The sequence below is a fragment of the Notamacropus eugenii genome, chromosome 3 (assembly GCF_028372415.1).
Source record: "Notamacropus eugenii isolate mMacEug1 chromosome 3, mMacEug1.pri_v2, whole genome shotgun sequence".
Lineage (NCBI taxonomy): Eukaryota > Metazoa > Chordata > Mammalia > Diprotodontia > Macropodidae > Notamacropus > Notamacropus eugenii.
Window position 1 is genome coordinate 444,888,292 of NC_092874.1, and position 19,965 is coordinate 444,908,256.

General features: G+C 37.9%; 1 pseudogene; it reads left to right on the plus strand.

Annotated features, from left to right (window-relative positions):
- The first annotated feature begins 4,795 nt into the window (after positions 1–4,795).
- LOC140532281 (nucleosome assembly protein 1-like 1) overlaps positions 4,796–19,965 on the plus strand; it is a 51,012-nt pseudogene continuing 35,842 nt past the window's right edge.

Here is a 19,965-nt window from a genome sequence, read left to right on the forward strand (position 1 = left end):
AACAAAAATAACAAGAACAAGAAAGAATCTGATCATAGGAAGTTATTATGGTGACAAGGAAGAACCAGGAACAGATTTAGAAGAAGACAACAATGTCAAAACACTTTTGGGCAAAACCCCAAAGAAAAATGGGAAGTGGTCTCAAACCAGGAAGAACTCAAGGAAGAGCTCAGAAAGGAGCCAAAACATCATGCAAGAAAGGTAGAAGAAAAAATATCCCATTCTTTGTGACCTCATTTGGGGTTTTCTTGGCTAAGATGCTGGAGTGGTTTTCCATTTCTTTCTTCAGCTCATTTTACAGGTGAGGAAACTGAGGCAAACATGGCTAAGTTGTTTGTCCAGGGTTACATAACTAGTAAACGTCTGAGGCTAGATTTGAATTCAGGATTTCCTGACTCCAGGTCCATCACCCTATCTGGTATGCCACCAGTTTTCCTTAACTTCACTCATAACAGATTGGTAACTATGAAGAGATTAGGGGAATGAGGTTTACCTGGAGTCAATCTATTAAGGTAAGGGCCATAAAGTACTCTGGGGAAACCTTTCCCTGAGGAATTTTCCAAAGAGGATTGCCCAGGAGACTGGACTCACCTCCCCTCTGAGCCAAGTTAAACCCTTACCTTGGTGAGATATCTCAATTTGCTTATCTGTCTTGATGTGTTATCTGTATTTACTGCATTTGGTTGGTAATTGACAATATAAAGCCCAGGAAATTTCCCTAATGTCCTTAAACCCTTGAGAAATTTGAGTAACCAACATGATACTCAGACTACTAATGCAGTTTTGTTAACTGGTTTCAACAACAAATTAATTGCCCAGGGTGGCATGAGAAAGGAATTGATGAGTTAAAAGCTACAGCCCAGCATGACAATGACAGAAAATAAAAAGTAAAAGAAAAATCTAAGGATGTTTCCATGATCTGAAAGAAGAGCAGGTTGTTAAGAATTTTAAAAGAAGAAGGGGGCATTAGTGGAGTAGCTATTAAAGAAGGATTTGAGAAATAAATATAGCCTTTAAGACAGAACTAACCCTGGTGAATATTAGATATAGATTATTGCTGTTGAACTTAATTTTTGTGTTCCCACCTAATACTTGACATCAGGGCAATGTGTTTAAAAACTGAGAAAATATATATTTTTAATTCAAAGTATACTTTGATCAATTTGTGAAGCTTAAATCTGAAGTAAATAATAAAATACATAAAAAATTAAAGGGTAATTGAGACAATGCCTATTTAGAAAAAGCATTTTTAAGCTTAACTTATATATCTACTTTGGCATATATTAAATCTTTCACCAGATGAGCTCATTTTGCTAGTCAGATCCTCATAGATTCTTTTCAAGATTCTTCCTTTGGCTGGTTGTTGGTAATGTCTATGCCAGACACAGCACTCAGAAAAAGAAAGAAGCAGCAAGGGTTATGTGAAAAACTTAAATTCTCTGAAGTTTTAAGTGGTCTCAATTCCTAATTTGATGTCCATTTGATGTCCTCTGTTGTTAATAAGATCAGAACCACGATGTTTGTGTTGGTTTTCAAGACATGCAATAGTTATTAGAAAAACAAAATTTATGAGGCTGATGAAGATTTGTTAATGTGTTGGTCATAGGTAGTTTCCAGAATCAAAGAGTGAAGTATTATGAGATTAAATCTGATGGTTTGGGGGCCATCGCACTTCAAATTATTCCTAGTAATGTAGTTTATCTGGAAAAAACAAAATAAAACAAAACAAAAAAAAACTTCTTAGTCCCTATTCCCATATATTAGAGTTGCAGTATTAGAAAAAGCAGAAATACTAGCCCCTTTTCACTGCATTTTTCTTTGTATAATCTCAGGTCACCCTGATCTTTATCTTGCCACTGGACCCAGATGGTTCCAGAGGAGAAAGTGAGGCTGATGTCTTTCTACAATTCTTCCTCACTTAAATCCAATTCACTTACAAGTCATGACATCACCTTCCTAGGGTCAAGTTCTTCTCCAAGAATGAAGGACAAATAACAACTAAACGTTATGTGTGATATACATGACTTTTATTATACTTTGATTGGTAACTTTAATTAAGCTAGAATCAGAGGGGGGAATTATAAAATTGACTTTAATTGTATTTTGTTAAGACATGATGAGCTAGATTTAATATACTCTTTCCTAGTTCCTTTCCTTTGTGAACTTCAGCCACTACTTATATTTCAGAGAAACTTGCCTAAAGTGAAGCTTGTCTCCTAATTACCTCCACCTACAGTCACCCCACCCATTACTAACTTTTCAGAGAAACTTGGCTGACCTAAAGATCATAATTCATCAATTTGAACTACTCTAACAATCCTCATCACCTGCAGACTGCTTCCATTGCCTGGGAACCTTTCTCTTCTTACTTGAATCATATGTCTCAGCTATATTAAGCGTTTTCAGAAGGGGAGGTCCAAATGATGTAATATCAGTTTGAACTATTTCACTGATAGCCAATTTAAGAGAGTCAAATTTTCTTTTCAGCTCTGGTCTTTTCATCAAGAATGCTTGAAAATCCTCTATTTCATTGAAAGACCAATTTTTCCCCTGTAGTATTATACTCAGTTTTGCTGGGTAGGTGATTCTTGGTTTTAGTCCTAGTTCCTTTGACTTCTGGAATATCCTATTCCATGCCCTTCGATCCCTTAATGTAGAGGGTGCTAGATTTTGTGTTATCCTGATTGTATTTCCACAATACTTGAATTGTTTCTTTCTAGTTGCTTGCAATATTTTCTCCTTGACCTGGGAACTCTGGAATTTGGCCACAATGTTCCTAGGAGTTTCTCTTTTTGGATCTCTTTCAGGCGGTGTTCTGTGGATTCCTTGAATATTTATTTTGCCCTCTGGTTCTAGAATCTCAGGGCAGTTTTCCTTGATAATTTCATGAAATATGATGTCTAGGCTCTTTTTTTGATCATGGCTTTCAGGTAGTCTCATAATTTTTAAATTGTCTCTCCTGGATCTATTTTCCAGGTCAGTTGTTTTTCCAATGAGATATTTCACATTATCTTCCATTTTTCCATTCTTTTGGTTTTGTTTTGTGATTTCTTGCTTTCTCATAAAGTCATTAGCCTCCATCTGTGCCATTCTAATTTTGAAAGAACTATTTTCTTCAGTGAGCTTTTGAATCTCCTTTTCCATCTGTCTAATTCTGCTTTTGAAAGCATTCTTCTCCTCATTGGCTTCTTGAACATCTTTTGCCAATTGAGTTAGCCTATTTTTCAAGGTGTTATTTTCTTCAACATTTTTTTGGGTCTCCTTTAGCAGGGTGCTGACCTGCTGTTCATGCTTTGACTGCATGTCTCTCATTTCTCTTCCCAGCTTTTCCTCCACCTCTCTAACTTGATTTTCAAAATTCTTTTTGAGCTCTTCCATGGCCTGAGCCCATTGGGTGGGCTGGGACACAGAAGCCTTGATTTCTATGTCTTTGCCTGATGGTAAGCATTGTTCTTCCTCATCAGAAAGGAAGGGAGGAAATGCCTGTCACCAAGAAAGTAACCTTCTATAGTCTTATTTCTTTTCCCTTTTCTGGGTATTTTCCCAGCCAGTGACTTGACCTCTGAATATTCTCCTCACACCCACCCCGCCTCCTAATCCTCCCAGCCAATGTCTGGGGTCTGAGATTCAAATGCTGTTTCCAGCCTCAGGGCTTTTGGCGGGGGCAGGGCTGCTATTCAGCGTGAGATTAAGTTCAGGTGCTCAGGTCAAGGCAGGGCTGCCTCTCAGGCTCATTTCCCTCAGGGGGTTTATGCAGAGACCTTCAACAATGGATCCAGGCTCCTGCCTGCTTAGGGAGCCCTGGTCTGCAGCTGCCTCTCAGCTGCTGCCTCCCGAGGGGGCCTGAGTTATGGGGGCACCCCACTCCCCTCTCGACCCGCCAAAGAGACTCTCTCACCGACCCCCGTCACCTGTGGGTGGAGGGACTTGTGCACCTGCTGGAGATCCTGTCCCTGAGGCCTGCTTGGGTCTCTTCCTCTTGGTGCTGTGGCCGCAGAAGGTCAGGGCTGGGCTGGGCTTTGCGTCTGCAGCGTGATGGACCTTTTGTGAGAGGTTTGCAGGTCCCTCTGGAACAGAAATCTCCTTAGCTCCACTGTTCTGTGGCCTCACTGCTCCAGAATTCGCTGTGAGCTACTTTACACCGATGTTGTATGGGTTGTGGGTTCGGAGCTATGTGTATTTGCGTCTTTCTACTCCGCCATCTTGGCTCCGCCTCCCTGATAGCCAATTTAAAAAAAGACACCTGAGTTACTTGATATTGCTCTGTCTTATTAATCGTTATAAAAGATGTTGCTAGCCTGCCCTGTGATAGGACATACCTCCTGCCACTGTTGGGGCCCTGAGCTCCACCTCTGCAGGCATAGGAGCCCCATCTCTCCTTGGTTTGCCATGGAGTATGTGGGCTCTGGAGCAAGGACTGCTGGACAAGGCTCACAACACTCCCATTTAGTGGGCTGTGCAGGTCACACCTGAACCAAATTTGACATCTACCTACTTGTGTCTCTCTTGAGGCAAGAAAATGCAAAAGATATTTGTGTAATCCAGGTTTCTCCAGAGCTGAAATATACGGATTACTTTGTGATTGTGAATGGAACCTGCCTGAGACACCTTCAGTTTATGACTCAGTACAGGGGCAGCTAGGTGTTGCTATGGATAGAGCACCAGTGTAGGAGTCAGGAGGCATGGTCTTCTTCGGCAATGAAGGACAAACACACACACATGACCCAGGACATAGTGGAGATGCCTAAGGTCCTGAAATCCAAGAGTGATGCATTTGTTCAGATTGAAGGGAAAGATGTGGCTAATTGACTGTGTGGATTTTGGAAGCATGGTGATTCATTTGATGCGTCCAGGGACCCGAAAAACCTATGAATGGGAAAAGTTATGGACCCTGGGCACTTACGATGATCAGATAGCTCAGACTGCACCAGAGTCGCTGCCTAAAGACCTCACCCTTGGATTGCCACCAGAAGAGGAAGCTTCTGCATGTACTCCATTAGAGGCCTAGAGAGAATAAAGTAAAAACTTAAAGCAACTAGATTCGGGTAATGTTACTATGTGGTTTTTTGTTTGAATTTCCAATGAATTAATCCACTAGGACAGTGTGGCTTCTGGGCCAAGCACACTCTCACATGCACTTGATGTGAAAAACTCATGGAAAACATAGAAAGCTTTAGAAACTTGGCAGTGGCAACACTTTAGGGACTGGCTAGATGGGCCTTTCAGAAAACTTACCTCAAACTAGAAGTACTGCTTAGAGCCAGAAGGGGCACTTCAACATTTCTCCTGGTCCCTAATGAGTCTTTGTGGTCATTGACCTGGTTTGACTTCTCACCTTGGAGGAGTTGCACCTTATATCATTTAAAGAACTCTCTTCAGCTTAAAAGGTTAACAAAGGGCAGAAACATCCTTTGCTTAAGGACTGGCTTCCCTGGGGATCATCTCTACACTGAGACTTCATTGTAATTTTTATTTATGGAGAGAGAAGAAAACGCCTATGTGAAAAATAGACAGCTCAGCTTATGGACTCTTTCTAGGTTTGATACTGACAATGTGAAATTTAAAAAAATAACTAATAAGGGATCGGTTCTTAATTTCCAATTTATAGTTTGCCTCCTGACCCAAATTTAAGGCATCACAATTTTAGCTGTAAGCTTGTTTGATATGAGTTTAGAGTACAATTGTATTTAATCACATCCTCTGAATGTCATTCTACATTAATAGTTATAGAATTAGAATAGTGCCCATTTCAGAGAAAGAAGTTCATAATTCTAAGGTCATAGATTCAACTGGCAGTCAGATGCTTCTAGCTCACCAAATCCTGGCTGACCAAAACTGCTGGGGATCCCTAGTTGTTTAGAATGACAAAGCTTTCTTCCCTAAACAGAAATGTTTGGTTAACAAAACTGAGAGTGGACACAAGTTATAGAGATTGGTTCAGAATTTGAGTCTCCTCTGCCTCAAAAACAGTCTTTCTTTTCCCCTTAACCAGTTAGAATACTAACAATGGAATTTTTCTACTATGCATCAGAGGCCTGTTCTACATCTACAACTATGATACCTAATCTTTGCATTTTAGAAGTAATTTCTGGCTTTAAAAAAAAAAAATCCCTGCTGGAATTCAAATCTTTCACACTGGAGCTATACATACACCAGGAACCATGGTGGGAGTAAGTGGGGCTGGGTCAGAAAGAGGCATCTAGAGAAGAGGAGCTGTCTTGGAGCTGGCCATGCACCTAAGGAAAGCTTTCTTTGTCCTGGACAGACAGATGCTAGCTTGCTCTTCACCTGCGAATGTGTCTGACCTATGAGCCACTCTGGGACCTCCTTGAATTCCAGACATCAAAGCAGTGCTCATTTGATTTAGCTTAAAAGGCTAAATATGAGGAAAACAAAATAAAACCACATACTAATTTAAAAAAAAAAAAGGATTCTGTTGGCCATCACTCAAGTTCTTTGGTAATTTAAGGAAGTCATTAACCCAACCCAATTTATTAGTTACTGTTAGCCTGATAGAAGTTAATTATGCTGCAAACCTTGTCTCTTAATTTACTTTGATTTCTATCATAATGTTGGGAAGGCATTCCCATACTATGAAGCTAGAAGGTATCAAAGAAAGAAAGTTGGCCATTTGGTAGTTTCTCACATCAAATAATTATTCATAATAAATACATTAGTTCAAGACTAATATTGCTAAAGGAAAGAGTAAGTAAAGTCCTAACTTTCAAAATTTCTGTACCCTGAGGTGTAACAGTCACATGTTAATTTCAACATTCACATAATGGTAAATAGTCCCTACTGTATTCACATGGTTAAATAACCCTCAGTCATCTAATCAACTAGCAAGAGTGACTGAGACAGAATAGTAATCATTCACACTTCTATGGTCCTATTCTTTTATAGGGAAGGAAAGGTCTTACACTGATCCTATTTATCTTTGATTTACCATTGATCCACACAGAATTCTTCTGAGACAGATGAAATATTATGGGAGTTGGGGAAAGACTGGTGTGGCTTTGAAATGCTGACTATAAAATATCTTACCATGCCTGAACAGGGTGATTTGTGGGTCATTTCTGTTGGCATTAAGAAGAGAGACCTCTTATTAAGAGGATTATTACTCATTGTTTAAAAGCTCTGTGGGTACTCAGTTTTTATGAATTCAAGGGTTCTGACTAAACAGTTTCCTTTAACAGGAAGTTTCTGTCTCAGTAATTTCTCTTTTTAGAAAAATATCGTGATTGTCCATGGCTGCAAAAAACCTCAGAGATTATTTATGAACACATTCTATTTCTTACCTTTGTTTTCAATGTCTATTTTCAAAGTACTTCAATGAGTACTATTTTATGAATCCTATGAATTGTTGACTAGAAATTTATTTTTATTCCCTTTGAACATCATTCACTGGAAGGAACTTTTTTATGTAATAGCGCTAAAAGAGATTTGAACTTGACCTCTCAGAACCTGAGTTTGTATCCTAGCTCTCCTACTTACTGCCTGTGTAAACTTAGCCAAATCACTTCCAGTCATTTGACCTCAGGTTTATCTTCTATAAAATGAGAAAACTGAACTCCTTAATCTTGGAATTAAGCCAAATCATGTCTGTTGCATATCTCCAATTTTGGTCCCATAATTTTCTATTCCATTGAACTAGTTATTGTTCTGCAATTCTTTCAGTCATGCCTGACTCTTTTTGACTCTATTATGGGTTTACTTGGCAAAATTACTGAAAGAATTTGCCATTTCCTCCTCCAGCTCATTTTACAGATGAGAAAACCGAGGCACTAAGTGACTTGCCCAAGGTCATATAACTAGTAAATGTCTAAGGCTCAATTTAAATTTGGTTCTTCCTGACTCCAGGCCTAGTGCTTTATCCATTGTGCCATCTTGCTGCCCATTGGGCCATGTGGTCTGAGAACAGTAACAAAATATAATAGGATTTTTTTTAACCCCAGGACAAGGAAAATGAATTACCTTTTCAGTTAGTGATGAGTGACTTTGAGGAGATTCTAGGACACTGGATTATATTGGGGTGAAGGCTACAGTGGCGAGTTTTGGAAATTTCTTGTTGTAACTAAAGCTTTCATTTACTCTTGCTTGGTGACTTAAATGGAGTCATTCATGTAGGAAATATTAAGGATTTGCTAAAGGAAGAAGACATTCTTTGTGACTCCAGGCAAGTCACTTAATGTCTGTTTACCTCGGTTACCTTCATTGTAAAATGGGTTTCATAATAGCACCTACTCCCAGGGTTTCTGTGAGGATCAAATAAGATAACATTTGTGAAACTTAGCACAGTGTTTGCCACATAATACACATGTAAAAAACATGTATTACTTTTCCTCCTTTCCTTTGTTGCTATGCCTTTTAAGTAAATACCCCTTTACAAAATTTTACAGATGTGTGTTGATCCTTCGTTGCTGAAGAAGACCATGCCGTCAGGAAATAATGACATAACTTGCACTTGACTTTGTTTTGAGTGAGGTAGGGCTGTGCAGGTCACCAACCTCACTTCTCCTCCAGAGCCATCTGAATCCAGTGACCTGATATTCAACAAGATGACTGGAGATGACCCAGGAGGAGACAATTGGGGTTAGTCCACCTTCAGGCAGTGGGAGTCAGGATAATCGCTTTTACTCTATTTTATCAAATTATGTACTGACTGTTGGGATTGGAAGCTCAATTCCGTGTGGACAGTCTCGGGTGGGTAAAGGTGGGAGCTTCTAAATCTTAGAGCTCTCATGAGACCCCCCGCCCAGGAAACGGCAGGGGATCGAGGTGAACCGAGCTATCTCGAGTAATTCCGCCTCTTCCCATGAGAAACGTGATGGGAGAGAGATCTCCCCGCCCTCGAGATTGTCCCGGATCTGGGCACACCTAGTTACCTAACAGCACGGTATTCAGATGGAAACTATGCGGCTGAAGGTTAAGTAGGATTGAGGAAGCCTGAAAGCTCTCTTAGCACGTGAGGAGCCAAGAGGACAGTAGGCTCCGCTTCTCTTCTCTCTCCCCTCCCCCTCTCTCCCCGCTTGTACTTCTACTTCCAATCCCTTAAGATCTTAGCCTCCTTAGGAAATCTCCCCCTCTTCCTCCTAAGGAAGACCCCCCTGCACTTGTAACCAAGACCCTGAAATAAAGCTCAATCCTTGTTCGACTCTGGAACATCCTTTCTCTCATATGAGCATCCAGTTTGGCCAACCGAAGACCTCGGGAGGTGAGGTAAGAAGACTCGGGTAGCCCACACAGGCCTCTAGGCCTGGCAACTGACTAAATTGTAAAGACTGAAATCATTCTTTAAAAACAAAGTGTAGCTTCAACATCCTCTCAGCTTCCTGAAAACACTATTCCTGGATATTTAGAATAGTTTCTTTTATCTACATGCTAACAGTTAGATGTGATTCTAACATAGATGAGACAACATCGTGTCATTTAAGAAAAACACAACAAAACAAAAATTGACTTTGGAGAAGAAGATTTAAGTTCCAGTTGTAGCTGTGTGACTTCACACCTGTGTGATTCTGGGTGAAATCTTCATCCAACTCTACTGCTCTCATTATCACATTTCCTTTTCTGATGATTAAAGCAAAAACACATCAGAGTGACTGGAAGTTGGGGAATCCCTTCACACAAAATACTTAATATTTGGCCACCTGCTGACTGACTCCCTATTCACCCACAACAGGGATTGTAATTTTTTTTTTTAAAAAATCAATTAACAGAAGTCCTATTTTCGTAAAGCAGCTCAGTCAATAAAAGTGCCATATAAACAAAATAGTGGTAATTAGTTTAAAGAGCTAGTAATTATGATAATTACACTGTTACCTCATTTGTTTAATCAGGAAGGGGTGCATTTTCAGGCTCTTGTACTGGGATGCAGAATTGTAATTCATATTAATATTCACCAGGGCAACCTAGTTGAACCATACCCTCTTACTCTCTCTGACCCAAATGAATCAATTATTATTTAGCATAGAACAAGTCATCTTGGTGGGGGCTTTATTTTTTTTATGATTTTAAAGTCAATCAGCAAATTAGATAAGAAGGAGCAAAGCATTTCACTTTGATTTTCATTCCCAAGTATGATGCAAGCTGCATATGATTTATTTAACTTGTCTTACCCTTAATCCACAGTGAATATGATTTCTCTCTTTTTTTAAGGAAACAAGTAAGGTAAACAAAACAAAGGATGCTTCCAATTGAGTGTTTTCTGTTGGAAAGATGAATCTGATATTTTATAGAGTAGAAAAACAAATATGATGAAAATAGTTGATCTAAAGTCTGTCAGGAATTTCAGGATATATAATGAACAAGGCCATTAAAATGTATGTGAGTAGGGGAGAGAGGAGAGATATAAGAGAGGCAGAGAAAGGAACAGGGCTTTAAGCATCTCAGGAGAGCCTCTAGTAAATTGTCGGCTTCTTTGCAAAGAGGAAAGATCAAACAGGAAATCAAATGCTGCAAGCTGAAATATAAATAGGGTATGAATTGTAAGGAATTGAGTATTTACTCATATAGCGCTGGAGTCTCCCTTTGCTTAACTACTCCCAAGCAATAAGTCAGGAAACTTTCGAAATTCAATTAATTTCATGAGTTGCAAGGGTGACAAATGACCAGGGAGTAACTGGGGCCCTGAAGGAAGCCTCAGTATGGCTCAAGGATATTTTATATGGAGGTGATATGTGTGTTGTATGTCAAACAGAATTTTTTTATCCCTTTGGAAAAAAAGGCATCATGCACATGCACACATACATACATATATACATGCAGACACACGTGTGTGTGTGTGTGTGTGTATTTTAGGTATAATTGATTTTTTTCCGTTGTAATTTTCTATCAACATCCACAACTACGTTATTCAACTACCAAGGAAATCTGCTCATTCTCAAAAAACACAAAGTGTAGAGTTATGGTAGATGGGAAGACAACATTATACAGTCCTGGAAAGTTAATTAAGGGGGAAAATCTAGTTTCCTGAGATGCAGGGGGTCACAGTGCTTTTCTTTCATTTCCTTGAAATTCCCCCTTGGACGACGAAATGAGAGAAGCTTCCCCACTTGTATTTGCATGAATAGTAAACAGGAGTTAGCCAACGCCAGCCTTGCTTATTAAATTTGCAATGTCTTTTATGAATCTATGTATCCATTGTCTATCTTAAATGGCTCTGCATTTCCTGTAAAGGATGTGATGATAAATATAGCAGTGAGTTCCTTTTTAATATCTTAAGTTCAAGAAACCAGTAAATAGTTGCTTTCTTTCTATTGGAAATGGTATGCAATTAGTAAGCAGATTACAGAGTTGCCTGGAGATGCCAGTTGGAAGTGAATCTACTGTGCTTGGATTTTGACTGACTTGAGAAATGAAAATAAATTGGTAATTAAAATATTTTTTTTCCTTCTGTATCTTTAATTCTTGAAGAATGTCTTTAGACTTGGCCCAGTTGCAAAAGCAGACTCATCCATTTAAAAATTTATATTTATTGAAGACAAAACCCAAGGTGAATTCATCACAAAGTTGTAAGGAATCAGTGAGGATTTCTTAGTGCCAATCACTTCCAGTTCATGCTAAAATGAGCTAACTCCTTTTGAAAGGAAATGGTCTTGACTCTTCCTGGATACTGATGATACCATTTAGGAAACACTGACTTCAATGTACAAAACAGTTCAAATGGAGTTCCTATGTAGTTGTTTCCAATTTAATGAACATTTTTCTATTAGGTTGGGAGAATTTAACTTCCAAGGTCCAAGAGAATTTGATGCCCGAAACCTAATTTTTCCTCCTAGGTAGGAGAACATTGACAAAGGGAATGTATGACTAGGAAAATCAGAGACTATTGCTCTCATAACTTTGAGGAGATGTGGATCTGGCTAGAATAGAACAGCTTTTCTGTTCAATCCCAATCCATAATGCCTTATGAAAAGGCTACAGTCTGTAAATGGGCTACAGTACAAGGCAGTGCTGTACATGGGCAAATGTGGCTGAGACATGACTCACCTTTTAAAAAATCATATAACTTTTATGCATGACTTTTGGTTTTCTTCATATTAATTTCAAATATATTCCTTCCCTTTCCTGTATTCAGAGGACTCCATTTTTTAACACAGACTCAAAATAATGTGAAGAAAAGAAGTTCAACAAAACTTTACATCTCACAATATATACAATACATTACATCCATAGTTCCCCATTGTTGCAATGAAGGGAAGAGTGTGCATTTTTTTCAACCCTTCTCCCAGACCAAGGTTCATCAGTGAAGCTTCCCCCTCCCCCAAATACTTCTACAAATTTTTCTTTCTCTTTGAGTTTGGGTCCCTAGAGGGGTCATTCTTTTCAAAGTTCAGGGATGTATCCACCACTTGTTTAAAACTGAAATTCATGCCACACTTCATCCCATTTTGAATAAACTAGCAGAGTCAAGTAGTTCTTAGCAAGGACTAGCAATGCCCCCTGCCCCCACATACCTACACACTCTTCCTAGTTCTAGAAAAATGATCACTCTTTCTGTTGGTTCTTAAAAGAGTCTCTCAACCCAAGGTCCAATAAACCCACTCTGTCCCTAGACCAAATTATTCTATTTCTATTTTAATGTTATAAATGCGCAGATATCCTATTTCCAGCATTAGCATAGTGCTTGGCACATACTAAGTGCTTAATAAATGTTTTCTTCTTCCCTCCATCCCTTCCTTCCTCCTTCAATTTTCCCTCCTCCCTCCCTCCCTGCTTAGCTTTCTGTATTTTTTCTGTTTATTGTTATTCTTTGACATTGATTCAGAATTTACATAATCTAATCCAGTCTACTCAAATCACTAATGAAAAGAGTGAGACATAGAGAATTTAAATGGAGTTCAAAGTCACTTATCTAACACATGGAAGAACTTGGATTTATTAGAATAGAAGACTCCTGATTTACCTAATTACGAGGGTGAATTATTTATCCTGTCATATGGTCCCCAACAGAATGCAATTTGTTTTGGTGGTCTAATTTTCTAGAGCTTGTATTTTTACATACATATATATGCATGTCTTAATGTCCTGTTAGAGTATAATTGCAATTTTGTGTTAGATTTGGATTCAGTAAATTGTTGCTCTATCATTCACTCTTGTCAAGACCATTGAACACTAGACTCTTCCAGCCTCGACTATCTCCCAAGTCAGTCCACGCTCATGTTCGTTGGTTCCATAACACTAATTATTGATCTTATCCTCTGCCATACCCTTTTCCTTTAGTCTTCAATCTTTCCCATCAGCAGGGGCTTTTTCAATGAGCCCTGTCTTCTCATGTGGCCAAGGTATGTATGCTTCAGTATCTGACATTCCATTTGCATGAATTCTCCAAAAGTCTAACATACCTGAGACAGAATATGTTTTATTTTCTCAGGACAAACCCAGCAAAATGGAGTCTCAATTCCACTAGCGTGGTCTCTGAGTGATGGATTATTTTGTCAAAGTGACTTATGCTAGAAAGAAAAAAAAGAGAAAATGACCTTGATTTTCTTGGTCTCCTGTCTCGAAAATAGAGCGGAAGAAAAGAAGGTGCTAAGATTCATATGATATTCAAACTACCTTAAACATCAACTTAGTTGTTGGTACTCTAAATGTGATATCAAGTAATTAATTGATAACCATTTATTAGGCATTTACTTTGTTCCCAGGTTTTCCTCCACTTTGTGATAGATAGAAAGAATGAAATAATTCCTATTCTCCAGAAACTTTTATTATATAGGGGGAGACAACATATACATATGTGCTGAATAAGTATATAGAGAAAAATGTAAATAATTATAAGGTAGTTAGGAAAGGAGGGTGCCAGCAGTTGGAGTGACCTTTGAACAGTGAACAACAATTAGACTTCCTGTAGAGATCCATTAGTGCACTGGGACAAAATTTGCCCAAGATGAAAAGAAATGATTCTGTTTCTAAAGAGTGTCAAAACTGCATGAGCTCATTGATATCTGAATTAATTAGCTTTCTGGTTAATCTCTAAATACAGTTATGGTCATGACTTATTCTAAATGGGTTTCAGCATAGTTAAGACAAAGAACCAAATTTAGTTTAAACGTCTCTATACAAAGATCATAGCGGTGGCAGTATTTACTAAACTTTTTAATGTGATACTATTGTGGAATTATTGAGATCATTACACAATGGATTCTATGGTAGGATATTTGAATGACTTGAGTAGCTTACTGATAAGTCATTGCTTTGACTTCATAGAAGCAAATTGAGAACTCATAATAGTTTATTTCTTTTTTTGGCTTTGGCGTTAGGATTTTAGTTAATTCTAGTGAAAGTGATGCACTGATATTTATTTATTTACATTGTACATTAACATATTACCATCATCTTCATCTGCATCACTTTTATGATGGATAACAGTAACATTGATTGGGTTCCTATGAAAATCAAATGAGATATTATATATACATACACATATATACATACACATATATACATATACATGTACATATTTATAGGCATACACATATATGCACATATACACATACACAGATGTGTATACACATACATACATGCACATATGTATATATGATATACACATACATATATATTTGTAAAACTTAAACTGATATATCTATATGTTACTTTAAGTTTTTCCCAAAAACTTTACATAATATAAATAAATAAATACAAATTTTCTAAGTATAAAATGAAATTACTTTAAGTTTTACAAAAAAATACTTTACATATATTTATTATCTCATTTGATCCTCATAGGAACCATATGAGATAGATATTACTATTATCCCCATTTTACAATAGAAGAAACTGAACCCAAATGAGGTCTAACAACTTCTCATATGTCAGACTGCTAGTTAGTTTCTGTTGCTGGTTTTACACTCTTGTCTGCCTGATGCCAAATCTAGCACTCTGTCTACTATGACCTAGTTGCCTAGTTGGAAAGGTAAAAGAAATGGTGGACTAAAATACCATTTTTACTTCATTCTCTATTTTGCCAGCCCTAGAAATGCAAGTATCAAGATCACAACACCAAATATTATTTTTGCTACAGTTGCTATTATTGATATTTCTATTTATGATGAAGGATATGAAAGAAAGAACAAGAATAAGGAGAAAAGAGAGACAGGAAGGAGGGGAAGGAGGGGAAAAGGAAGTAGAGATGATGTTGATGAAGAGAAGGAAGGAGGACAGGGAAGATGAAGTTCTTAGCATACAATAGGCATATTTTAATGTCCCATCTCTGAACCATATTGGTTTCATGATACTTGGTAAGGCATTTAACTGGGTTTCCGTATGTATCTCTTTGAGTAGTGGTTGTTTCTTCACTGATATTTCCCTATATCACAAAACAATAATAGCTTTATTTATATTGCAATGTATATAGCAACAGACCCCCAATAAACATAGAATTCTTCTAGCTTGCCACAATTTTTAGAATTGCATGTTCAAGAGTTTTCTCATTGGGCTCTCAGGGTGGAGCTGAGATGGAGGAGTGAGAGCAAGTAGTCACCTAAATTCTAGGACAAACTCCTAATCCTGTGGGATTAGCTGAAGGGATAAACAATCTCTTAGATGAAGAGGCTAGAAAAATCATGAAGGGAGGGGTCCCTCTTGCTGTGACTGAAAGGGACCAGTACAGGACCAGAACCATCCCAGACAGCCACACCTCAGAGAACCAGGAGGAGATCCTGAGCACATAAGCATCAACATCAGGTCCCCAAGTGTGCGTTAGTACAGCCAGGGAAATCGGTAAGACACTAGCACAGAAGGAATTCACCAACCACTGATACTACCTGTGCTCTAGTATAGGAGAGGAGATCTTCTGTGACCAAACCACTCCTCCCCCACACCTCACATACCAAGGAAACTCCAGGGAAATTAAAAAAGACATCAACTGGCCTCTGCTCTGGCACACCAGCCACTTCAGCACCAGGTAAGCTGCAGCATTCTAGCTTCTAGCTGAAAGAACCAGAGGTCACAATAAACAAAACCTCAAGTTCCAAACACAAAAACCATGGGACAGACCCCCCTGTGCCCCAGAAACAGAGCTCCACTATAAAAGCCAGGAAAAAGGCAACCATCATGAGCAGGAAACAAACTAGAAATGAAAAGACCACAGAATCTTACTATGGGGACAAAGACCAAAACATAAATGTCAAAGAGATCAGTATTGAGACTGTACTCCCATCTGAAACTTCAGAAGAGAATATGAACTGGTCTCAAGCCCATAGAGCATTCTTAGAAGAGCTCAAGAAGGATTTTAAAAGTCAAATCAGGGAGAAAAATTAGCCAATGATTTTAAAAATATTAAAAAGAACTTACTGAAGAGAACAGCTCCTTAAAAAGGAAAATTGGACAAATGGAAATGGAAGTACAAAACCTAACTGGAGAAAATAGTTCCTTAAAAGGAACAATTGGGCAAATAGAAAAAGAGATACAAAATTAATTGAAGGAAACAATCTATTAAAGACTAGAATCGTGCAAGTAGATGCTGATGACTCCATGAGATATCAAGAATCAGTCAAATACAATCTAAAGAATTAAAAAAAAAATTGAAGAAAATGTGAACTTTCTCATTAGAAAAACAACTGACCTGGAAAATAGATCCAGGAGAGAAAATCTAAGAATTATTGGTCTACTGGAAGACCATGATGAAAAAAAGAAGCCTGGACAGTATCTTCCAAGAAATCATCAAGGAAAACTGTTCAGAGTTCCTAGATCCAGAGGGCAAAGAAGTCATCAAAGGAATCCACCAATCACCTCCTGAAAGAGACAGCAAACTGAAAACACCAAGGAATATTGCTGTCAAATTCCAGAACTATCAAGTTAAGTAGAAAATACTGTAAGCTGCCAGAAAGAAACAATTCAAATATCGAGTAACTATGTAGTCAGGAACACACAGGAAAGTAAAGCTTCTACATTAAAAATCTGAGGGATTGGAATTTAATATTCAGTAAGGCAAAGGGGCAGGGACTACAATCAAGGATCAATTACCCAGAAATTGAGCATAATATTTCAGGCAATAAGGTCAGATCTAAGTAAGTAGAAAAACATCAGTTGTTCATGTGTAGGCAGAGCTAATATAATAGAAATGACAATTCTACCTAAATTAACTTACTTATTCAGTGCCATACCAATCAAACTAGCAGATAATTATTTTCTAGAGCTATTCCTTGGCTCTCCTGTGTTTTCAATAGGAACGAGTGTTGTGTTTTGGCAAAAGTTTTCCCCATCTATTGAGATAGTCATGTGGTTTCTGCTAGTGTTGTTGTTGATATGGTTACTAATGCAAATAGTTTTTCTAATATTGATCCATCCCTGCATTCCCAATTTCAATCCTACCTGATCACAATGTATTATTCTCATGATAAGTTGCTGTATTCTTTTGGCTAAAATCTTATTTAAATTTTTTCCATCTATATTCATTAGAGAAATAATTTCATTTCTCTGATTTGGTTCTTCCTGCTTTAGGTATAAAAACCATATTTATTTAATAGAAAGAATTTGGGAGGACTCCCTCTTCCCCAATTTTCCCAAAGAGCTTATATACTGTTGGAATTAATTGTTCTTTAAATGTTTGACAGAATTCACTTGTAAATTCTTCTGGCCCTGGAGATTTTTTCCTAGGGAATTCGTTGAGGATTTGTTCAATTTCTTTTCCCGAGGTGGGGTTATTTAAGTATTCAAATTCCTCTTCTGTTAATCTGGGCAATTTATATTTTTTAAAATAATTTTCCATGTCATTTAGATGAAAGAATTTATGGGCATATAGTTGGGCAAAAGTAATTTCTAATTACTGTTTCAATTTCCACCTCATTGGAGGTGAGTACACAATTTTCAATTTCATTCAAATTGGTAATTTGATTTTCTTCTTTCTTTTCTTAGTCAAATTGACCAAATGTTTATCAATTTTATTGGCTTTTTCATAAAACCAACTCTTAATTTGGTTTATTAGTTCAATAGTTTTCTTAATTTCAATTTTATTAATGTCTCCTTTTGTTTTCAGGATTTCTAATTGGGTATTTACTTGGGGATTTTCAATTTGTTCTTTTTCTAGCTTTTTCAGCCTCATGCCCAATTAATTGATCTCCTCTTTCTGTATTTATTCATGTAAGTATTCAAAGATATAAAACTTCCTCAAAGAACTGTTTTTACAGTATCCCGTAAAATTTGGTAGGTTGTCTCATTATTGTCATTCTCTTAAATGAAGTTTTGATGGTTTCTATGATTTGTTGTTTGACCAATTGTTCTTCAGAATTAGAATATTTAGTTTTCAATTAATTTTTGGTCTATTTTTTCATGGCCTTTTATTACATATAATTTTTATTGCATTATGATCTGAGAAGGATACAATGGCTATCTCTGCTTTTCTGCACTGGACTATGAGGTTTTTATGGCCTAGTACAAGGTCAGTTTTTGTGTATGTGCCATGTGCCACTGAGAAAAAGGTACATTTCTTTCTATCCCCATTTAATTTTCTCCAGAGATCTATCATATCAGCCTTATCTGGAGTTTTATTCAACTTCTTAATTTTTTCTTGTTTATTTTGAGGTTATATTTATCAGGTTCAGAGAGGCAGAGGTTGATGTCCCCTATCAGTATAGTTTTGTTCTCTATTTTCTTCTTGTAACTCCCTTAACTTCTCCTCTAAGAATGTGGATGCTATACCACTCTGAACATATATGTTTAGTAATGATTCTGTCTCGTTATCTATGGTGCCTTTTAGCAAGATATAGTTTCCTTCCTTATCTCTTTTGATTAGATCTATTTCTGCTTTTGCTTTGTCTGAGATTAGGATTGCTAACTCTGCTTTATTTATGTCAGATGAAACACAATATTTTCTTCTCCAACCTTCTGCTTTTACCCCTGTTTGTGTGCCCCCATTTCATATATGTTTCTTGTAAACAACATATTTTTGTATTATGTTTTTTAATCCATTCTGCTATCAGTCTCTGCTTTTTGGGAGAATTCATACCATTCACATTCACAGTTATGATTACTATCTGTGTTTTTCCCTAGTTTCTTGTCCCCATCCCCCACCATTTGTGCTTTGAGTTCTCCCTTTTCCCTTCCCCTGCATAGACGAGTTTTAATTTTTGACCATCACCTCCCAGTCTTCCTTTCCTTCTTTCAGCCCCCATCACTTTTAATCCTCTTTTACCTTACTACTTCTTCCTTCTCTTTTAGTTTCCCCTCCTCTTTCTTTCCCCCTTCCCCTCTTACTGCCTATAGAGCTATTTAGATTTGTATACTTAGTTAAGCTTGTTGTTCCCTCCTTGAACCAAATCAGATGAGAGTAAATATCAAACAATGCTCATCTCTCTCCCCTCTTTCCCTCTTCTGTAATATAATTTTGTGTCTCTTCCTGGGTTGTAATTTATCATTTTCTGTTTCCTCCTTTTCACATCTCCTGTTACAATTCTTTCACACCCTTAAATCACATTTTTATTATCATGTCATGCTGGGGATGGAAGCTCAATTCCAGGTGGACAGTCTCAGACGGGTAAAGGTGGGAACTTCTAAATCTTAGAGTTCTCACGAGACCCCCCAGGAAACGACTGGGAATCGAGGTGAACCGAGCTATCTCGTGTATTTCCGCCTCTTCCCGTGAGAAACGTGATGGGAGAGAACTCTCCCCGCCCTCGAGATTGTCCCGGATCTGGGCACACTATTGTTATCTAACAGCATGGTATTCAGATGCAAACTATGCTGCTGGAGGGTTTAAGTAGGATCAGGAAAGCCTGAAATTTCTCTTGGGCGGAGGGGCGTGGAGTGGACAGGACAACAAGGCTCCACTTTTCCTCTCTCCTCTCTCCCCTCCCCCTCTCTCCCCGCTTATACTTCTACTTCCAATCTCTTATTGTAAGATCTTTGCCTCCTTGGGAGATTCTTCGCTCCCTCCTAAGGAAGAATTCCCCTGCACTTGTAACTAGACCCTGAAATAAAGCTCAACCCTTGTTCGACTCTGGAACGTCCTTTCTCTCATACGAG